At 42.3% G+C, this 7,378-nt stretch overlaps 1 pseudogene; it reads left to right on the top strand.

The window, feature by feature from the left end:
- The first annotated feature begins 378 nt into the window (after positions 1–378).
- On the top strand, positions 379–2,068 carry LOC102974116 (60S ribosomal protein L10-like; annotated as a pseudogene).
- Positions 2,069–7,378: the final 5,310 nt, after the last annotated feature.

The following is a 7,378-nucleotide window of genomic DNA, read 5'->3' as shown; positions in this document are numbered from 1 at the left end:
GTTTACTAATGGGTGCTTAAGTTTTATTCTTTGACAAAGTTGCATTCAGTTTGCCTTTAAACATGTAAGAATACTTCCACCAAAATATGTTATCTCCCATTTGCTTGAAACTCTTGCCTCTCTCAATCTCTCTTGCATTTTCTCACTTTTGAAAGAGACCTATACATAATGACTATTTCATTTCCTCTTATATTTATTTGGTAGAAGAAATACACCAGCCCATGTGTGATGACGAATGGAAACTGATACTCCTCAGTGTTAGGGAAACCATAAAGAATAGTGGAGACAGTGGCCAGCTGGAGAGTACATGCTTTGTGCTCTGTACCGAACTGTGTCCCCCTGCCACCAAATTTGTATTTTGAAGCCCTAACACCCAATATGACTGTATTTGGAAGTAAGATCTTTAGGAGGTAATTAAGTTTAAATGAGGTCATAAGGGTGGGGTCCTTATCCAATAGGATTATCATCCTTAGAAGAGACACCAGAGGGAGCTCTCTCTCTCTCCTCTTCCCAATTACACAAAGAAAAGATCGTGTGAGCACACAGTGAGATGGCGCACAAGCCGTAGAAGAGGCCTAAGAATGAAACCTACCTTGCTGGCACCTTGATCTTGGACTTCCTAGTCTCCAGAACTGGAAGAAATAAATTTCGGTTATCTAAGGCACCCAGTTTGTTATGACAGCTCCATCAGACTAATATACCTTGTCAAAAGTAGGCAGCTACTTCTTAGTTACAGATTATTATCACCAGGTAGGAAAGAGCCCAGGATGACTCTATATTACATTTTCATAATAAGACAGAAACCTAGATTTTTACATGGAAGTTTTCTAGATTTTTTAAATTAGTAATTAATAAAAATTTTAAACCCTGTAAAGATATGAAATGATGGATACAAACTTTTTCATAGCAACATTATTTGTAAAAGTAAAATGTTAGAAATAACCTAAATCAGTAAGGGACTTACTAAATAAATGGTGGAACATTCATGAATGGATGTAGAACTAGTATACGCTTTATTAACAAATGTTTTGCAATGCCCTCTTGCAGTGAAATTGTTAATAATAAAATTGATCTCCAGACACAGTTAAAAAACTGATCAAGTGTCTTAATTCTAATATGAAAACTATATAATTTATAATTAATTACAAAATATTTATTTCAGAGGCAACTACTCTAGATAATATACCAACACTGTCAGGGATACCTATCCATAGAACCATTGTAAAGGCAACAGCTACAAACGCAGACCGACAGATCAAGTTGCATTGAAGAAATTTGTGAAGAAAGCAAAGTATATTCTCAGTTTCCATAATCTGGCAATTTCAGTGTAAAATACATTTTCTGTTTCTAGGTAAACTAGAATCAATCCTATGAACGTCCAGTGATGCATTTGACAAGGTTGCATAGCTCTTTCCCTTCCGCGTGCCACCGAAGATCGTGGTGTTGCCATGGGCTACCGCCCTGCCGGTGTTAAAAAGTCCTGCTTCTGCGGAGGGGTACCTGATGCTACCAGCCGTATCTTCTTAACCTGGGGCGGGAGAAGGCAAAAGTGGGTGAGTTCCCACTCTGTGGCCACATGGTGTCAGATGAGTTTGAGCAGCTCTCCTCTGAAGCCCTGGAGGCTGCTCATATTTGTGCCAACAAGCGCCTGCTGAAAAACTGTGGCAAAGATGGTTTTCACATCGGAGTGCAGCTCCAGCCCTTCCACGTCATCTGCATCAACAAGGTTAGTGTCCCGCTCTGGAGCTGATAGGCTCCAGACAGGTATGCGCGGTGCCTTTGGGAAGCCCCAGGGCACAGTGTCCAGGGTCCACATTGGCCAAGTCATAATGTCCATCCGCACCAAGCTGCAGAACAGGAGCATGCGATGGGGGCCCTCCACAGGGCCAAGTTCAAGTTCCCTGGCCGCCAGAAGATCCACATCTCCAAGAAGTGGGGGTATACTAAGTTTAATGCAGATGAAATTGAAAACATGGTGGCAGAAAAGCGGCCCATCCCAGATGGCTATGGGATCAAATACATTCCTAATCGTGGCCCTCGGGACAAATGGCGGGCCCTGCACTCATGAGACCCTTGGCGCTGTCCCCTCCTAACTCATCCTCACCAATAAATCCTACTTTCCTGTCAAAAAAAAGAAGAAAAAGAAAAAGTTGCATAGCATGCGGGGAAAGCTTTCATCGGGTTCTGCACTGCAGCATGTCCAACATCCCAACTAAATCCCAACCTTTGTGACAATCCAAAAGACTTCTACAAATTTCCAACACACTTCCCCGGGGTGGGCAGTTTTGTCTTTTTTGAGGGCCACAGACTGAATGTTTGTGTCCATCCCCCCCCAAAAATTCAGATTTTTGTTGTTGTTGTTGTTAGGCTGAAGCCTTAACCCCCAATGCGATGATATCTGAGAAGTATTAGGTTGTGAGGGTGGAGCCCTCATGAAGGGATCAGTGCTCTTATAAGAAGGCACACAAGATTGCTCTCCTCCTCTCTCTCCACCATGCGAGGACACAGCCATCTGCAAACCAGAAAGACGGATCTCATGAGATACTGAATCTGCCAGCACCTTGATCTTGGATGTCCAGCCGCCAGAACAGTGAGAAACAGTGTTTGCTGTTTAAGCCACTCAGTCTATGGTATTTCCTTACAGCAATCTGTACTAAGACACTGATTATCACAGGGCTGTATCAGTTCTCAGGTCTTTTCCTGCTCTCTAACATGTAATAAATCTACAGAAATGACTGCAGTGTGTAGGTAACCAGAGGTACATGCTCCCAGTAAATTCAGTGATGGGTGGTTATGGAATAGCCTATCTAGAGAAGTAAATATTTTGTAAGATTCCATTTCTCTGAGGAAAAGACAGAACACATGTGGGATGGAGGTTATGAAATCAATCACGGAAGGTGGGGTGTGAACAGAGGGCCTGCTGCTAATGAAAAAGAGAAGCCAGGTTGTCTTAGGTGTCTTGAGAAGCTCTGGCAGACACTAGATACTTCCAGAGGATCAGCTATGGACTTTTTTTTTTTTTTTTTTTTTTTGTGGTATGCGGGCCACCCTCTGTTGTGGCCTCTCCCGTTGCGGGGCACAGGCTCCGGACGCGCAGGCCCAGCGGCCACGGCTCACGGGCCCAGCCGCTCCGCGGCACGTGGGGTCCTCCCAGACCGGGGCGCGAACCCGGTTCCCCTGCATCGGCAGGCGGACGCGCAACCACTGCGCCACCAGGGAAGCCCCAGCTATGGACTTTTGAATGAGAGCGAAAAATGAATGAGCTCAAAGATCTGTGAAGACCCTGATGACACTGGACTGAGGTCACAGGCCAATACCCAACGATGACAAGAGAGAAACTGATTTAGAATTGAGTAAAGAGTACCACTTTTATCAACTTCTTTGCAAAAATACCATCAATAAACCTTAAAAATTAAGGGTTCCACATTATTTCACTTCCTTTCAAAGTAAACTATGCTTTCATCGAGGGTCCCTAATTATTGCTGGCTTAAAAAAAGAGTTTCAAGTGTGATGACTGAGACCACAACTGCATTAGCTCATCTAGAGATTGCTGGGGGGATCTCTCTCATTCCCCCATGTGTGTGCTGGTTACTGTGCTTTAAAAATATATCGCCCAAATTCTGTGATCTCTACAGGGTGTGATTACATGAATAATCTTGTCAGAACGAAGTATATGTTCCCTCCACGGCATGTCCACCCCCTCTTCCTCCACAGCAGTCAGTCAGCCTTCCTTCCTCTCTGGAATTTATCCCACAGTCAGTCAGCCTTCCTCCCTCTCTGGAGTTTATCCCAAAGTTTTTCATCAGCTACCCAACATGGATCTGGAAATGGAGTAGGGATCCCATGAAATGGATGTTAGGGAAGGAGCGTGTGGAAAGGACAATTGGAGGGATCCAGTTAAGAAGGAGAAATTGCACATGCAAGAGAAAGAAGGGACAGTCTTTAGCGTAAGGTTTCTGAGAAGACATGGGAGAATCTTCAAGGAGGGAATGGATCACCAAAGGAATCATCAGACTCCTCCCCTCTACCTCCTCTTCCTGCTTCACCATCCCTTCCTCCCCCACTTCCCTCTCTCCTTTCCATACTCTCACTTCAAGGTCCAAACATGCAGAACATTTGTTTGAGTTGACCATTGCCTACCTTACACTTGTAGTTTTCGGCAATTTCAAGAGTGCTCCTAATCTGTTTTGGAATAATCTTAGGCTAGGTCAGAGTCATTCATCAAATGTCATAGCTCTCATCAAATAATTGGGAATACAATATTCTCCCTAACTTTTGTTGTGGGATAGAGTCTATTATGAACTCGTGATGTCCAGGCTTTTAAAACAAAACACAAAGCAAGGTCAGCTAGGAAACACAGAGAAGCCCTTTCCATCTCCCGACCTCCCCACGGCACCCCACACCTGGGTACCAAAGATTAGTGACTTCAGAGTAGATAGGATATAATTGGTCTTTCATCATTATTTCTAAAGTCTCTCTCCCATAATCATGCACACTGAGGCAACAGTGAAGAGCAAGGTCGAGTGTCACAGAGTGTGAGATGATCAGATACATTCATCATTCTCTGCTGCCTCCCTTAGTGTGGGGTTTCATGCACTGATATATGAGTCTTCAGCCCACAGAGTTCATTGCATAAATCCTCTTACTCAGGTTTGTTTATGAAAAGCCCCTGTTGCACATTCATTTCACAAGAGACCTCTGGGTTTTTATGTTTGTCTGACAGTGATGCCCCAGGCATTGGTGTGCAGGCTACTGATGCACTTGCCAAAGAGTAACCTGGGCTAGCGGTGCTCGCCTCTCTTGCGTTGCCACACCCAGCCTGCCCTGCCAAGAATAAATGTCTCCTGCCTCACTTCAGAAGAACACTAGCACTGTGGTGACCCAAGTGAGTGGAGTTCCCTGTGCTATACAGTATGTTCTCATTGGTTGTCTATTTTACACATAGTATCAATATGGCTGATTCATTTTGCTGTATAGCAGAAACTATCACAGCAGTGGAAAGCAACTATACTCCAATTAAAAAAATATACAGAGCAAAAGTTGGCAGAATTAAAATACACCATCAGAACCCTCCTACACTGTTGGTGGGAATGTAAGTTGGTGCAGCCACTGTGGAAAACAGTATGGAGGTTCCTCAGAAAACTAAAAATAGAACTACCATATGATCCAGCAATCTCACTCCTGGGCATGTGTCCAGACAAAGCTATACTTCAAAAAGATACATGCACCCCTATGTTCATAGCAACACTATTCACAATAGCCAAGACATGGAAACAACCTCAATGTCCATCGACAGATGAATGGATAAAGATGTGGTACATTTATACAATGGAGTACTACTCAGCCATAAAAAAGAACGAAATAGTGCCATTTGCAGCAACATGGATGCACCTAGAGATTATCATACTAAGTGAAGTAAGTCAGAAAGAGAAAGACATACCATATGATATCACTTATATGTGGAATCTAAAATATGACACAAATGAACCTATCTATGAAACAAACAGAATCAGGGAATAGAGAAGAGACTGGTGGTTGCCAGGGTGAGGGGCGTGGGAGAGGGTTGGATTGGGAATTTGGGATTAACGGATGCAAACTGGTATATATAGAATGGATAAACAACAGGGTCCTACTGTATAGCACAGGGAATTATACTCAATATCCTATGATAAACCATAATGAAAAAGAATATGAAAACGAATGCATATATACATATAACTGAGTCACTTTGCTGTACAGCAGTAATTAACACAACATTGTAATTCAACGACAATAAAAAATAATAAATAAATAAAATTTTTTAAAAAAGAAGAGCACTGGCTCTTTTGTAAAACAATCTGTTCTCATTTGCATCCTCTTTAATTTTTCTTCTTTTCAGTAAGCCAATTTTCAATTAAATTCAATCAAGCCATATTGGATACTAATAAATGTATAAGTACTGCCAGGAACATAAAGTTACATTTACTAAGCTGTAAGTGCCTCAAGGGTAGAGACCGTGTCTTATCAGCCTGTTTTCTGACCTCCTAACATAGCATAGCAGGGGCTTTATAATACGCAACTTGAACCAAACACAAATGAATGTCTCAGCTGTCATCTTTGGGTACTCATTATCAAGTAAGTGAGGATGGGGCAAATGCAAAAATTAATTATAAATCAAGGCAGAATGTACTAAGCCCATAATATAGAGACAAAGTGTTATGTAGGCTAACAGTAGAGTAATAACATATTTTAGGGGTTAATTAAAAAGAGCTCCATGGAGGAGATAATAATTAATGTGGTCCATGAAGAATGATGCTAGGTGGAAAAAGGAAGCTAAAAATCAGACAAAGGGGCTTCTCTGGTGGCGCAGTGGTTAAGAATCCGCCTGCCAATGCAGGGGACACGGGTTCGAGCCCTGGTCTGGGAAGATCCCACGTGCCACGGAGCAGCTAAGCCCGTGAGCCACAATTACTGAAGCCCGCGCACCTAGAGCCCGTGCTCTGCAACAGAAGAAGCCACCACAATGAGAAGCCCGCGCACCACAACGAAGAGTAACTCCCGCTCGCCACAACTAGAGAAAGCCCGCACACAGCAACGAAGACCCAACGCAGCCAAAAATAAATAAATAAATAAAATAAATAAATTAAATTAAATTAAAATCAGACAAAGAACATTCCAGTTGGAGGGAATGATATGAAAGAAGGTGCTGAGGCCTTGGGAGATGCAGAATATCACTAAACATTTATAGTCAGCATGACATAGTAATTATATGTACAGGCTCTGCGGATCGAATTCCTGTGCTGCTACTTACTCATTGTGCAGCTATGGTCAAATTACTTAAACTCTTCTGTGCCCCAGTTTCCCTGACTGTAATAAGTAATAAGAATAGTATCCTTCTCCATAAGGCCACTGAGAGTATTAAATTTGTTCCTACATGTGTCTGGCACGTAGTAAGCACTCAAAATGTTTTTTATTATCATGACTATGGTAGAAATTTGAATGCTGGATAAATGCTCAGAAGATTCTTTCTAATTTCAACTATTCCACTATGTAGGGATATAATCTTGGGAAATTTTTACTCAGTTAACAAAAGGCTAAGTGTCTACTCTATGTTTATCAGTTAACCTCACTGGGACTCAGTTGTTTTCCTCTATTAAACAAGAGGTTTGACAGGATTGCTATTAGGTCCCTTTTTGTTCTAAAATCTATGAGTGTTTTTAATTGTACATGGATTGAAATGCCAGATAAATGTAGGAGAGCCGAAAGATAACAAATTTGGAAAGACAGAGAACTCCGAGTTCTGAGAGGCTGTAAGGACCAGGTGAGAAGCCGGTATTCCAGCAGATGGAGAAATTTTGCAGAATTCTGATTGGAGGAACAAACATTCCTAGTTTGAGAA

Source organism: Physeter macrocephalus, chromosome 9 (assembly GCF_002837175.3).
Source record: "Physeter macrocephalus isolate SW-GA chromosome 9, ASM283717v5, whole genome shotgun sequence".
Classification (NCBI taxonomy): Eukaryota; Metazoa; Chordata; class Mammalia; order Artiodactyla; family Physeteridae; genus Physeter; species Physeter macrocephalus.
This window is presented reverse-complemented; position numbering and strand designations above follow the sequence as displayed.